General features: G+C 38.6%; 1 long non-coding RNA gene and 2 pseudogenes across 1 annotated transcript; all 3 read right to left on the bottom strand.

Moving 5' to 3' along the window:
- Positions 1-6194: 6194 nt before the first annotated feature.
- On the bottom strand, positions 6195-6991 carry LOC138176950 (eukaryotic translation initiation factor 1 pseudogene; annotated as a pseudogene).
- A 3222-nt stretch (positions 6992-10213) lies between these two features.
- Positions 10214-11710, bottom strand: LOC138176952 (uncharacterized). The gene is made up of 2 exons (XR_011172410.1): positions 11245-11710; positions 10214-11129 (listed from the first exon to the last, which is right to left on the bottom strand). It is a non-coding gene; the product is annotated as an uncharacterized lncRNA (long non-coding RNA).
- A 9-nt stretch (positions 11711-11719) lies between these two features.
- Positions 11720-12319, bottom strand: LOC138176951 (ras-related C3 botulinum toxin substrate 1 pseudogene; annotated as a pseudogene).
- Positions 12320-15208: the final 2889 nt, after the last annotated feature.

Here is a 15208-nt window from a genome sequence, read left to right as displayed (position 1 = left end):
CAGCCCCACTGCCTTGCACATCTCTCTCCCTCTCCTTCTCCCTCCTCCCACCACTTTTGTTGCTGCTCTAGGTCTGTGAATTCATAGGCTCAGAGATTTTAAAATTGCAAGGGCCCTGGAGGTCATCAAGTTGAACCCCCCTCATTTTGAAGATGAGGAAACTGAGGCACAGAGAGTTTAAATGACTTGCCTAGGGTCACACAATTATGGAGTGTCTTATGTGGAATTTGAATGTAGGTCTCTCTGACTCCCAATCCAATGTTCCATTCACTATACCATACTGTTGTCTTTAATGGTATAGGAACATTCTAGTATACAAATATTCTCTGATGGGAAGTTTATCTGTAAATTATAGACTTTTGTTGCCTGAGAAATTGAGAGGAAAATACACTTACCCATTGTTACACAACTAACCCAGATCTTCCTGACTTTACAGCTAATGCTCTGTTGGCTAAACCAGATAGCCTTCCTATAAACTAATAAAATAGAAAAAATGTACTTCATAAGTATTTGTTGAATGAATAGTTATAAAAAAGGGCTATAGGGAAGCAGAATCTTTTTGCCTCCAGCCTATGCAGTATAAACCAAAATTATGAATTCACAAATTATTTAAAGCTTCCCTTTCATTTATTTCCATGGATTGTCAAAAGTTGAAAAACAGTCCAATATTTGTAAGATTGCTTTCCCATAATCAGTCTATGAAGATCATTTTTAGGTGAAAAAGAGAGATTATTCCCTAGGAGAAATACTATGAGAGAGGAACATTTTTATCTTCGTTAAGACTGGCTTCAAGCAGATCTCCCAAGGGCATTTGGAGGAGGAGAGAGAGATGCTAGGTGGTAAGAAAGACCTCTAGAATCCTAAAGGCCCTACATTTCCTAGGGCACAAAAGGCAAATGAATGTGATACTGAGCAAGGCTAATCTTGACACCATGGAAATAGTCACTTGCTTGTTGCCTAGTTACTGGGTTGTATCTCTACAAAGCAAAGAGGATGCCGGACAATTACTCAAGTAGAGAAATATCTAAAGGGAAAAAGGACAATTTCATCCCAAACTGAATTTCTTGCTCAAAATTGTCCTGGCATTTATTTGGTATGAATACCCAGCGTACTAGGCTCTGGGGGTTCTTGTTGGAATCTCTATGGTCTATGATGGTTTCTCAGATATTAATCAGGGATGCTCAAGTCTAATATAAATACATTTATGATATAAAATATATAATCTATATTACATATCTACAAAGTAGAAGCAATTGTGTATATATATACATGATACATACATGTACATCTACATACACATATGAAGCATGTGTTTATTGCTTTTCATAATCAATTTAATAAATGTTAACAAATATGAGCATTGCAATGCACAAAGAACAAAATAGGAGGAAACTATGAACTAATATGGTTGGATTTTAAATTTAACACAATAGTAACAAAACTGAGTTGCTTGTGTCCCTATCTAAATTTCTTCTGTTTTCTTGCATTTTAAAAAGGGTTTCCTATGTTATTTTTTTCCTGTCTTATTTATCTTCATCAGTATAATTTCCCACCAATATCCCCTACCATATCTCTCTTCTCACTCCAGAACAGAAGTCAATTATGAGGATAATCAAGCAAAACAAACCCACATATTGGCTGTGTATGAAAATGTACATCTTCAAGGGAGCCAAGATGGCAGACTAGCAGGAAGTAGTACAAACCCACCTTGCCTTCTACTTCCTTCAGACAGATTTAGAAAATGCACCAGGTTGAATTTGGATGAGGAAATACAAGGAAAGGTTAGAGGGAGTAATTTTTTAGCCCAGGTTGGCATAGGGAGACATACTGAGGACACTGAGGTCAGGGTCTACCTAGGATCCAAGGGCTGTGCAAAGCACATCAATCTAAAGGGAGAAGAGCTCCCAGACCCAGACCATGGCACCCTGTGCAGGATGTGGGAACAGGTGCCAACTGGAAGCTTTATTGCCCAACACTTAGTTCTAGGTCACAGATTCAAGAAAGATGGAAGATGGGTACCATTTAGGGATAGGGAGTCATCACAGGTCCTGGGCCATCCACCTAGCAAAGATCAGATTCCAGGAACAAAATGGGGTTTAGTTCCAGCATCTCTAGTCCATTTTGAATCATGCTGAGGAATAATTAGGACAGAAATCCCATAATAAAAGAGAGAATATATTTCTGTTATTCTGAACCATCAGGCTTTTCAGCTAACTGATAGGGGCTGAATCCAGCTGCATTCTACTCTTACACAGATCCAAATTCAGATCAGAAACTTGCAGTGCTCGGGTCAGTGGGGTAGCAATTAGATTTTGCCATGGATCAGACCACTTTAAGAGCACTGAAAGTTTACACATGCCCAGACTATCCCTGAGATCCTGGGATAACACTACACTCAACATCCCAGGCCAGAGCCAACATCAAGTCTGAAGTCAGGAAGAAGGCTGACAGAATAAGCAAACACAAAGAATCCTACTATTAAAAGTCATTATGTTGCCAGAGATGCTCAAAGCAAAAACCCAGGAAAAAGAATGACCCCAAGATTCTACAGGTAAAACCTCAAAGAAAAGCATAGTTTGGACACATTCAACTAAAATTCCTACAAGAGATGAGGCAAGAATTTAAAAATGAATTTAAAATGCTTTTATCAATGAAATGAAAGCACTGAAGGAAAAATTGGAAAACAGACAAGATTATATATATATAAAGCTTGGCGCAAGAGGTCCTAAACCTTTTGCAGCAATATATTTGCTTAAAATTAGAAAGAAAGGACTAAATAGAAGCCAATGACCCCATGAGACAGGGAATATTAAAACAAAGTAAAAAAAAACATAGAAGAAAATGTAAGGTATTGTAGCAAAAATCAACTTACTTAGAAAACAGATAAAGTAGAAAAATTTTAAGAAATCATCGGTCTACATGAAAACTATGACAAAAGAAAAAAACTCTAGATATCATATTCCAAGAAATCTTCTTTAAAGATTACCTAAATACTTTAGAACTAGAGGGCAAAACAGAAATGGAAAAAATCCCCTACTCACCTCCTCAAAGAAACACTCAAATGACCTCTCCCCTTCTCCCCCACCAGGAGCATCGTAACCAAAATTTAGGCTTGTAAGTCAAAGATAAAGAACTGTAAGTAGCCAGAATGGAAGAATTCAAGTATCAACCCCCATTATAAAGAAGTAGAGAGCTTAGAATCTGACATTTGAGAAGGCAAAGGATATGATGAACTTACAGCCAAGAATTACTTATCCAGCAAAACTATATAGTGTATAGGGGCAAACAGGCATCCTCCAGTGGTCAGACTTTCATGTACTTCAGTGTAGCCCCATGGAAACAACACTCCCACCTGGCCTCAGAACATTGCCAGACACCACCACTAGGACCTCAGCTCACTGCTAGGTAAGCTGCAGACTCCAATAGCATTAGCCAAACCCCCCCCCCCCCCCACCACCACTCCCTCAATACAACACGAGACATGAAGGTCCCCTGTAAGCTTCAGGGCAACATCAGTGCAGCATCAAGTAAACAGTCAGGGCGGGCAGACACTGGCACAAGAAGCCTGAGATCGACCCCCTGCAACCTCAGGATCAGAGAGCAAATTTAAAAGAAAGTAAAAAGGCCAAAAAAAAAAAAGAATCTGACCATAGAAAGTTATATGGTGACAGGTGACCAAGTTATATGGTGACCAAGACACAAACTCAGACAAGGACAACAATGTCAAAACACCTATGGATAAAACCTCAAAGAGAAATGGGAAGTAGTCTCAAGTCCAGAAAGAAGTCGTGGAAGAACTCAAAAAGGAGCTTAAAAACCATGTGAGAGAAGTAGGAGAAAAAATGAAAAAAAAAAAGAGTCAACAGCTTGGAAAACTGCTTAAAAAGTAGAATTGGTCAAGTGGAAAAGGAGACAAAAATCCACTGAAGAAAACGACTCCTTAAAGAGTACAATTGACTAAATGGAAAGGAAAAGTACAAAAGCTAATTGAGGAAAATAATACTTTAAAAGTTAGAATTGGGGAAGTAGAAGCTAATTACTATATGAGACATGATTAATCAATCAAACAAATTCAAAATAATGAAAAAATGGAAGAAAATGAAAATTCTTCATGAGAAAAACAACTGACCTGGAAAACAGATCCAGTAGAGACAATGTCAGAATCATTGGAATACCTGAAAGCCACAATCAAAAGGAGGACATGGAAAAATCTTTCAAGAAATTATTGAAGAAAATTGCCCTGATGTTCTGGAACCAGAGGGCAAAATAGGTGTTGAAAGAATTTACCAATCACCTCAAAAAAGGGATCCCTAAATATCAAACACAAGAAACATTATAGCCAAATTTCAGAACTCTTGGGTCAAGGAAAAAAATGCTGCAAGTGGTCAGAAAGGAACAATTCAAATGTCAGGGAGTCATAATCAGGATCACACAGGACATGGCAGCTGCAACATTAAAGGACCAGAGGTCATGGGACATGATTGGGATCAATGCTCTTCTCTTTCCACTATATTCTACTATATTCATTTTGAAAGCTCCACCTCTACCATTAACTTGATGTGTGACTTTTGGCAAGATACTCCATTTCCCTGAGCTTCAGTTTCTTCATTTATCAAATATGAGGGCTGGAAAATTCCAGCTCGAATGTTTCCTTAAGCTTTAACATTCTGTGACTTTTAGAATTTGGTTGGGTTATCAGGTAGCCTTTGTAATGCTGAAAGCTAGAGACTTAAAATACATGGTCTCATTTATTTTTGTCTTGTTTAATTTCATTAACATGGTCATTTTAGAACAGCAGTGTTGTGTTTTTTTTCAAATGCTTTATTAACTTCTGATTTGCATCATTAATTTCCGCCAGATTTTGAGTTACAAATTTTCTCCCTGTTTTTCCCCTACCCACCATCCCAGAATAGCAGTCCCACAGGCTATCCCCTCCTCCAATCTGCTCTCTCCCATATCTTCTCCCATACCCCCTTAGACTTTTCCAGTAGGGCATGGTGGATCTCTATGCCCCAGTGCCTGTATATCTTCTTTCCAATTACATGTAAGATAGTATTAATAATAGTGTATATATATATTATATATACATATTATATATAATATATATATATAAATTTTAAACATTTGATTTTAAATCTTTGAATTCCAGATTCATTCCCTTCCTCCCTTGTCACTCACCCTTACTGGGAAGATAAGCAGTTCAGTATAGGTTGTACATGTGTAGCTAATGCAAAACATAAACATAGATGATATATTGTAAAAGACTGACTTTATTTCCCTCCCTTCTATCACACCACCCACTTATTCTATTCTCTACTTTGATCCCATCCCTTTTTAAAAGTGAGTGCTTATGGGGCGGCCAGGTGGCTCAGCGAGTAAGAGCACTGGCTCCAGTGTCGGGATGACCTGGATCAAATCCGGGCTCAGATACTCAGCACCACACCCAGAAATAACTGGCCGTGTAACCTTGAGCAAGTTACTTAACCCCAATTGCTTTAAAAAAAAAGTGAGTGCTTCCAACTTCCCTCCCCCTCAGCCTGCCCTCCCTTCCATCATCCCTCCTCTCATCCCTTTCCCCCTACTCTCCTGTAGGGTGAGATACCCTATTTAGTGTGTATTTCATTCCCTTCCTGAGCCAAATTCAGTGAGAATAAGGTTGACCCATACCCTTTTGCCTTCCTATTCTTCCCCTCCATTGTAACCCTTTTGCCTTGCCTTTTCTTTTTTTTTCACATTTCTGAAAACCAGTTTTATTTAAATAAGAGTTTAAATACATTACATAGCATTTAAACTAAAAAAAAAAAAAAGAAACCAAAACCAAACCAGTCTGTTACTTCACATGGCATTGGGCAGCTGTTGCTAGTAAATTGCAAGCTCCACAGTTACTACATTGACTGTTTTGATACATTAGTTCAAAATTTGTTCCCTTGTCAAAAGTTTAATTCAGGTCAAGTTGGCCTCACAGTATGGTGTTTTCTCCACTTGTTCATCTCCCAGAGGTAGGGCACTCTTTCTACTAAAAACAAAGTCTGGTCAGACAACATTGGACCTCGGTATGATGTTAAGAAGGAAAATGTCCTGCCATTGCCCCCAAATGAAACTCCTTCCTGGTCAGGTGGTGCAAGTCACCAGGGGGAATCCCTGTCCTGCTACCAAAAGCTAACTCCTTTATCTTGGTGGTATCTGGACTGGGTGGTGGCAACCTTAACTTACCCTTCTGAGCATCACCAAAGGCAGCTCAGAGAGCAGCAATGTTCTCTTAAATGGACAGGGAACTCTGAAGAGGGAGCGCCAAGGAGCCTCTGGACAGACATGGTCTCAGATGCTAGTCTACTAGGGCTTTGGACTTGACTGAAACATTAGATTATTTGTGTTTCAGGCTGGGCACTGCCAGGCTTTACACCTCTGTTTAAATAGGGACTTTAAGAATAGACAGCATGGATCTTTTCAGTTTATTACATATGAGTTACACTAGTCCAAGTTAAACAGTGGACCCCAAATGGTTATATTATACAAGGTGTGAGGTTTTTAAACTTGCGACAAGGGACAGAAGGGAATTTTTCTACTCATTGCAAGGAAATCCTCACTTAAGCTTCAGTGAGCCACAGGCACTTAAAACCCATGAACCTTCAGCTGGTCGTCCTTAGCCAATCCAATCTCAATGAGGAACTGGCATGTGTTCTTGCGCTGGTCACCCAGTAGCTGAATTACTTCTCCATATTCTGGATGATCAATTACAGTATCATTGCAGGCAAATTTCTTCTTGAATGCCTTCACTAGTTTCTTTTTATCATAATCATCAGCGATCCCCTGGACAGTAGTGAGGGTCTTCCTGCCATTTCTATGTTGAATTCTTATATGGATATAATCCTCAGTCCTAGCAGGAAGCAGGTCATCACCCTTGCTTGCATCAGCAAAGGAGTCGAAAGAGTGGAGGTTCTGGATAGCAGACATACAATATGATTCCTTTTCCTTGGTGGAAAAGGCCTGCGGAAGGTGGTGGCATGAGAAGGCGGGCGGGGGGGATGGAGCATCTGGAAGCAAGGGGGCTCAAGGGGGAGGCTGCTGAGTCCTTGGAGGTGGCTCAGTGACTGGGGCCTGCCTTGCCTATTCTTTATGAGATAGTTTACCCCATTCTGTCTCTCCCCATCTCCTCTCATTATATTCCTCTCTCACCTCTTGATTTCTCCTTTTAAGTATCATCCCTTCCTATTAAATTGGTCCTGTGCCCTCTATCTATACCTGTAAGCATATATATACACATTGACATATATATTCATATGCCCGTATACCCTGCAATATAGATATATATTTCTATTCCCTTCAACTATTTTCATACTGAGAAAAGTTTCATTAGTTACAATTATCATTTTTCCATGTAGGAATGTTAATAGTTCAACTTTCATCAGTGGCTTATGATTCCTTTTCCCTGTTTACCTTCTCAAACTTCTCTTGCTTCTTGCATCTGGATGTCAAATTTTCTATTCAACTCTGGTTTTTTCATTAAGAATGCTTGAAAGTCCTCTATTCCACTAAATGACCATATTTTCCCCCTGGAAGATGATACTCAGTTTGCTGGGTAGGTGATTCTTGGTTTTAATACCAGCTCCTCTGCCCTCCGGAATATCCTATTCCAGGCCCTTCGATCCCTCAGTGTAAAAGCTTCCAGATGCTGTGTTATCCTGATTGTTTCCACAATATTCAAATTGTTTCTTCCTGGCTGCTTGTAATATTCTCTCCTTGATCTGGGAATTCTGGAACCTGGCTATAATATTCCTAGGAGTTTTCTTTTTGGGATCTTTTTCAGGAGGTGATTGATGGATTCTTTCAAACTCTATTTTGCCTTCTGGAGGATGATTTCTAGGTTCTTTCCCTGATCATGGCTTTCAGATAGACCAATAATTTTAAAATTATTTCTCCTGGATCTATTTTCCAGGTCAGTGGTTCTCCCCATGAGATATTTCACATTGCCTTCTATTCTTTCATTTGTTTGGATCTGTTTAACATCATCTTGTTTTCTCTTAAAGTCACTAGATTCCCTTTGCTCCAATCTAAATCCAAGGGAAAGATTCAACTCACTGAGCTTTTGATATTCTTTTTCCACCTGGAAAATTTGGCTTTTTAAGACATCCCTCTCCTCATTGCCTTTATGAGCCTCTTTTGACATTTGAGTTAGTCTGTTTTTTAAGGTGTGATTTTCCTCATTCAGGCTGTTGACTCTCATTTTGTAATTTTCTTGCATCATTCTCATTTCTCTTCCCAATTTTTCCTCCACTTCTCTTATCTGCTTCTTGAGGTCCTCTATGGCCTGTAACCAGCTCATATTTTCCTTTAAAGCTTTTGGTGCAGGAGTTCTGACTTCACTGTCTTCCTCCTGTTCCATGCTTTCCTCCTTTTTGTACCCAAAATAGGAGTCTAATGTTGGAGTCTTCTGTTTGTTTTGTTACTTTTGTCTGGTCATGTCACCCCTCAGTCACTTGACCCCTGTGCTTTTTGCCACAGTAGGACTGTGCCATGAGACAAGGGAGCTTGCATCCCAAAAGCTGGGGTTTTCTCAGCTGCCGGAAGTATTAGATGGGTGCCCTCTCTGAGGCCTCCACAAGCTCTGGCAAGCTGGTCACGATCCCCAGGACCTCTACCCTAGACTGCAATCCAGATCTAAGCAGCTTAAAGCAAGAGCGATTACCCCTCAGACTGGTCACTTGGACCCCCTACAGGCTGCAGGCCAGGAGCTGAAACTGCCATATGGCATGGTGCTGGGTATTCCAGGCATCTTGGTGGCTTCTCTCCCTGGAGGCAGAAGCTGAGGCACTCCCGACTACTGGTCTCAAAGTCCACACTGCACTGACCTCTCACTTTGTCCTTAGCATCTTTGTGTTGATAAATCTGGAAATGGCCACAGCTGCTGCTGATCCAGAATCCCTCTAGCCAGCAGGTGGTCAGGCCCGCCCTGGGGCTAAAATCTCTGGCTCACTTGGGCCCGGGCTTGGCTCCCAGAGCGCTGCGCTGACTGATTCCTGCTGGCCTGCTGGGGTGTCCTCAGTGGGACGTTAGCTTCTCTGTGTCGTTTTTTGGGTTATGCAGCTCCAAAGTTTGTTTAGAGTCCCCTTTTTACATGGATTGGGGAAGGTGGATCCCCGAGATGGGAGGAGGTCCTGCTTCTACTCTGCCATCTTGACTCCGCCCCTGAGATCAACAGTGCTGTTTTAATGAGTAGAATTTTCCCAATCAAATGAGAGAAACTCATTTTGTCCATTAATACAAACACTATCCACACATTAACAGAATGCAGGTGAATTAGTAAAGGATGAAGAAGATTCTTTTTCAATATATGACCTTTGTTGTTCTGTTGTTTCAGTCATGTTGACTCTCTGTGAACCCATTTTTTTTTTTTTGCAAAAATTGCCACATTTCCTTCTCTGGAACATTTTACCAATGAGGAAACCTAGGCAAGCAAGCAGATTAATTGACTTGTCCAGGGTCACACAGCAAGTAAATGTCTGAGGCCAGATCTGAACTCAGAAAGACAAGTCTTTTTAACTCCAGGTCCTGCACTGTATCTACTCTACCACCTAGTTGCCTTTCAATATATGATGTGTTTCCTAGAGAGCATAGGAATAAAGGGAGTTTTCCTTAAAAACATAAGTAGCATCTATCTAAAGAAATCAGCAAGAATTATATGTAATGGGGATAAACTAGAAGCATTCCCAATAAGATTAGGGGTGAAACAATGATGTCTGTATCACCACTGTTATTCAATATTGTACTAGAAATGTTAGCTTTAGCAATAAGAGAAGAAAAAGAAATTGAAGAAATTAGAATAGTAAATGAGGAAACAAAGCTATTACTCTTTGCATATGATAGGATGGTATACTTAGAGAATCCTAGAGAATCAACTAAAGAAAACTACATGAAATAATTAACTTTAGCAAAGTTACAGATATAAAATAAACCCACATCCATCATCAGCATTTCTGTATATTACTAACAAAGCCCAGCAGCAAAATATAGAATGAGAAATTCCATTTAAAATAACTGTAGACAATACAAAATATTTGAATCTACTTCCCAAGACAAATCCAGGAACTATATGAACAGAATTACAAAATACTTTGCATACAAATAGAGTCAGATCTAAATCATCAGAAAAATATCATTTGTTCATGCATAGGCTGGGGCAATATATAAAAAACTGATGACTCATTTAAACTAATTTATTTTTTTTGTGACTCAAGGATTTATTAAGTCATACATGCAAAACAAACTGCTAATTGCATTAGCAAATGATCAATGTGAAAACATTCCACAATTTTGCAACTTTTGCATCTTAAAAATTTTGTTCTAGTGGTTGAAAGGTTCAATATTGTATATTCTTGCCAATGTTTAGGATGTATAGAACATTGTTAGCATTAGCACTAAGCTGAAAGAACCTCACAGGCCCGAGGTCACGTTACTAAGAAAAGCAATAGAAAGCATGTGTACATGTAGGTGAGGTCAAGAACAGGGTCAACATTAGTAGTGTTACAGTGTTGGTAACCTGGCAATACAGTGATGTTTAGGAAGGTTCATATTTTAATAGCTAAAGTATATTGAAAAAAAAACTTTTAAAGCTGCATCCCATGATTTGTACACCTAAAGAAAGCACGTAGAAGTTTGAACAAAAGTAACATGAAAAGAATACTCTTTCTAAACTACAAAAATGCAAAGTTCTAATACATAATCCGAAAGATTTTAAAATACAGGTAGAGTAATATTGCTCAGTAAGAAAGGGTTTGATGAAAAAAGCATTTACTAAGTTCACAGCTGTGGGAATGATCAGTTCAGAGTTGTATTAAATGAATGCCCTACTTGGGAGGAGGGAAAAAGAAGAAAAAAAGAAAAGCTTAGAAACAAAAACACTTACCTAGAACATCAACCTTTCTTATCTACTGCATTTGACAGATGTTAACTGTTCTGCTTTTTAAACTTTTTACCCGTGACAAATTTTATTCAGTTTTTCACTCTTCGGTATACAATATAGTGTACATTAAATCCTAGGCTCCAGAGTATGTCAAAATACTGTCTTTATTCCTTGGTGAAACCAAATATTTCAAATAATCCAACCCATAACATTGCTGTTAAAGAGAACACTCCATTAACAAAACACACGGGACTTCTGTTTGAAATCACAGCAAGAGCTTGATGCTTGAAAGAATCTTTACTGTGAAAGCAAAGATTGATCCAAACACTATAGTTTTGTTACACATATTCCATTCTGATATACAGTACAATGTTATATAATGAACATGGGTTGATAAATTCTTCAATGCATTAAACATTTTTATTAAGTATACTGTACTGTTTTACATATCTGAAAAATGAGTTAGAAAGTGTTTTTGCATTTCCTGCTATCAGAAATTAAACAGTCTTCTTAAAGACAAAGGTCTTTAAAACACAGTTTAGTGCTTAGTCAACTTAATTCAGTGGATATTTTGGCAACACTTAATCTGAGCAGGAAAAGATCTTTTAAAAAATAAGGCTTTAAGTAGGCTTGTGTTTTTTAGGATTTAGTTGTAACAGAAGGTGAAAAAAATAATTCTCTAACACTTTAAACAAAACCATGAAATTATTGATTAGTTCAGAAGGTTTTATGGAAAGAAACTAATTTATAACAAAAATTTGGCATTGAGTGAATGCTCCACTGTTTAAGCAAAGCTTACAAAGGTTCAAAGGGGAATAGGGTAGGGCTGTAACATTTACAACAGCACATACACATTGTCTTTTCGTCTTCTTGACAGGGGGTGGGCAAAGAACCATTCAAATGGCTTCATCAAACACTGTCTTGAGGCCTTGCTGTGTGAGTGCTGAACATTCCAGATATTTTACAGCAACAATATCCTTTGCCATGGCTAAGCCCTGTGGGTAGGTAATTGGAGTCAGCTTCTTCTCCTTTAGTTTCTCAATTGTGTCTTTATCATCTCTAAGGTCAAGTTTGGTGCCCACTAGAATTATGGGAGTGTTAGGACAATGGTGTCACACTTCAGGATACCACTTTGCACGAACATTTTCAAATGATACAGGACTCACAAGGGAAAAGCAAATTAAGAATACCTCTGTTTGAGGATAGGATAAGGGATGTAATCAGTCATAGTCTTCTTGGCCTGCTGTATCCCATAAACCCAAATTCACAGGTTTCCCGTCTACCATAACATTGGCAGAATAGTTGTCAAAGGCAATAGGGATGTATTCTCCAGGAAAGGCATTGGTCGTATAACTGATCAGTAGGCAAGTTTTACCTACAGCTCCGTCTCCTACCACCACAACACTTGATGGCCTGCATTGGGATGGCTCATGGGGCTGCCGCGGAGGCAGCGGTGGAAGAGGTGGAGGCAGCGGCTGCCAAGGCTGCCCGGGAGCAGTAGGGAGGACCGACGGGCTCCGAGAGGGATGGGCTACTGCCAAGGCGGGCGAAGGCCCCGGGAAGAGCAGTACATGGATAAAAGAGGGGATGGAGACGCAGTCCACGCCACCTCGCCCCTTAGCTGACTAGAAGCCGATCTCAAGCAGCAGCCACTACCCAAAGCTCCATCTAAACTAATTTAAATGTTCAGTGCCATGACAATCAAACTACCAAACAAGTATTTTATAGAGCTAAAAAAAATAATAACAAAATTCATCTAGAAGAACAAAAGGTCAAGGATATCAAGGAAATTAATGGAAAAACATGCAAGGGTAGGTGGCCTAGGCTTACCAGATCTAAAACTGTATTATAAAGCAGCAATCAGAAAAATTATGTGGTACTGGCTAAGAAATAGAGTGGAGGATCAATGGAAAAGGTTAGGTATACAAGACACAGTAGTCAATGACTATAGTAATCTACTGTTTGACAAACCCAAAGACTCTAGATTCTGGGATAAGAACTCACAATTTGACAAAAACTATTGGGAAAACTAGAAAATAGTATGGCAGAAAACAGGCACAGAACAACATCTTACACAGAATGGCATGATAAGGTCAAAGTGGGTACCTGATTTAGGCATAAAGGATGATACCATAACCAAATTAGGAGATCATGGAGTAGTATGCTTGTCAGATCTATGGAGAATGGAAGAATTTATGACCAAACAAGAGATAGAGAAAATTACGAAATGGAAAATGGATAATTTTGATTACTTTAAATACAAATGTTTTTACACAAAGCCAATTCAACTAAGATTAGAAGGAAATCAGAAAGCCGGAAAACAATTTTACAGCCAGTGTCTCTGATGAAGGCCCGATTTCTAAAATATAGAGAACTGAGTCAAGTTTATAAGAATACAAGTCATTCCCACAAAGGATATGTAGAGATAGTTTTCATTTATTTATTTTTTGGGGGAACAGATAGCTTTCAGATGAAGAAACAGATAGTTTTCATATAGTCATATAAAAAATGCTCTAAATTACTATTGTTTAGAGAAATGCAAATTAAAACAACTCTGAGGTACCACCTCACACCTATCAGATTGGCTAATATGACAGAAAAGGAAAATGATAAATATTGGAGAAGATGTGGAAAATTTATAAGACTAATACATTGTTGCAGCGTTGTGAACCGATCCAACCATTCTGGAGAGCAATTTGGAACTATTCCCAAAGGGCTATAAAAATGTGCATACCCTTTGACCCAGCAATACCAGTTCTAGGGCTGTATCCCAAAGAGATCATACAAATGGGAAAAGGACCCACATGTACCAAAATATTTACAGCAGCTCTTTTTGTGGGGCAAAGAATTAGAAATTGAGGGAATGCCCATCAATTGGTGAATGACCAAACGAGTTGTGGTATATGAATTTAAGAAATTATGAGCAAGATGGTTTCAGAAAAACTGGAAAGACTTACATGAACTGATGCTCAATGAAATGAGCAGGAGAACATTGTATGTAGAAACAGCAACATTGTGCTAGACTTAGTTCTTCTCAGCAATAAAATAATCTAAGACAATTTGAAAAGACTCATGACAGAAAATGCTCTCCACATCCAGAGAAAGAATTATGGATCTGAATGCGGACCAAAGCATACTATTTTCTTGTTTTTTTTTCTTTCTTATGGTTTTCCCCTCTTGTTCTGATACTTCTTTCACAACATGAGTAATGTGGAAATATTTTTAATATGTTTAATATGATTGTACATGTATAGCTTATATCTGATTGCTTTCCTTCTTGGGGAGAGGGGATGGGGAGGAAGGGAGAAAAAATTTGAATTCAAATTCTTATAAAAAGTATTGAATGTTGAAAACTACCTCTACATGTAATTGGAAAAAATAAAATACTATTAAGCACATAAAAGTAATAATAGTAATTATATATATGATGTGTTTTAAATAAATGAACAGGGACAATTCTGGACTCTCCTGTCTTTACTGAAGGCAGAACAAGGTGAAACAGATCTAGATAAATAGGGAAGACTGGAATGGATTACTGAAAAAACCTGTGCAACATCCTTCTTTAAAATTCTTCAAAATTGAAGAAATTTTCATTTGCCTTCCAATAAGTCCCCACTCTCCTGAATCCTTGGCTTCACTAGATCTTCTTTATTAATTTCTTAGCAGTCAGGTGGTACAGTGGGTAGTGCTGGGTCTGGAGTCAGGAAGACATGAGTTCAAATCCCACCTCAAACATGTCTTAGCTGTGTGACTTAACTTAAGCATGTCACTTAACTTCTATTTGCCTCAGTTTCCTCAACTTGAAAATGGAGATAATAGTAGCACCTACCTCCCAGGGTCGTAAAGCTCAAATGAGATATTTATATAGTGCTTAGCATAGTGTCTGGCACAGAGTAGTTATTATATAAATGTTAGGTATTTTTACTGTCATTGTTAAGCCTGCAAACCCTCTCACCATCTCCATACCATGCTCCAAATTGTTAATTGCTACTGGAAAAAAAAAAACAAGAAACCTCACTGATTTGGTTCATTATATAGGATGCTCCAAAGTTTTAGTGTAGTTTTGTTTTAATAGTCCACTGAAAATAAAGAGGAGAATGAAGAAAGGTTAAGCAGTTGAGAGGAGAGAATGCCCAGGAGAACAGTATTAAAAACTGCAGAGATGTCATGTAGAGTAAAATGGCTTTGGCCACACACACACACAAGGAAGTGGGAAATATAGAAAGGAGAGGAAGAGACAAGAACCAATTGTAAGTTGGAACCTAGAGATCAAAACATTCAAATACATAAGCCATATGGAATGGCCTT

The sequence above is a fragment of the Petaurus breviceps genome, unplaced genomic scaffold (genome assembly GCF_028583685.1).
Source record: "Petaurus breviceps papuanus isolate PSGF00001 unplaced genomic scaffold, PetGlider_PUasm1.0 90308, whole genome shotgun sequence".
NCBI lineage: Eukaryota > Metazoa > Chordata > Mammalia > Diprotodontia > Petauridae > Petaurus > Petaurus breviceps.
This window is presented reverse-complemented; position numbering and strand designations above follow the sequence as displayed.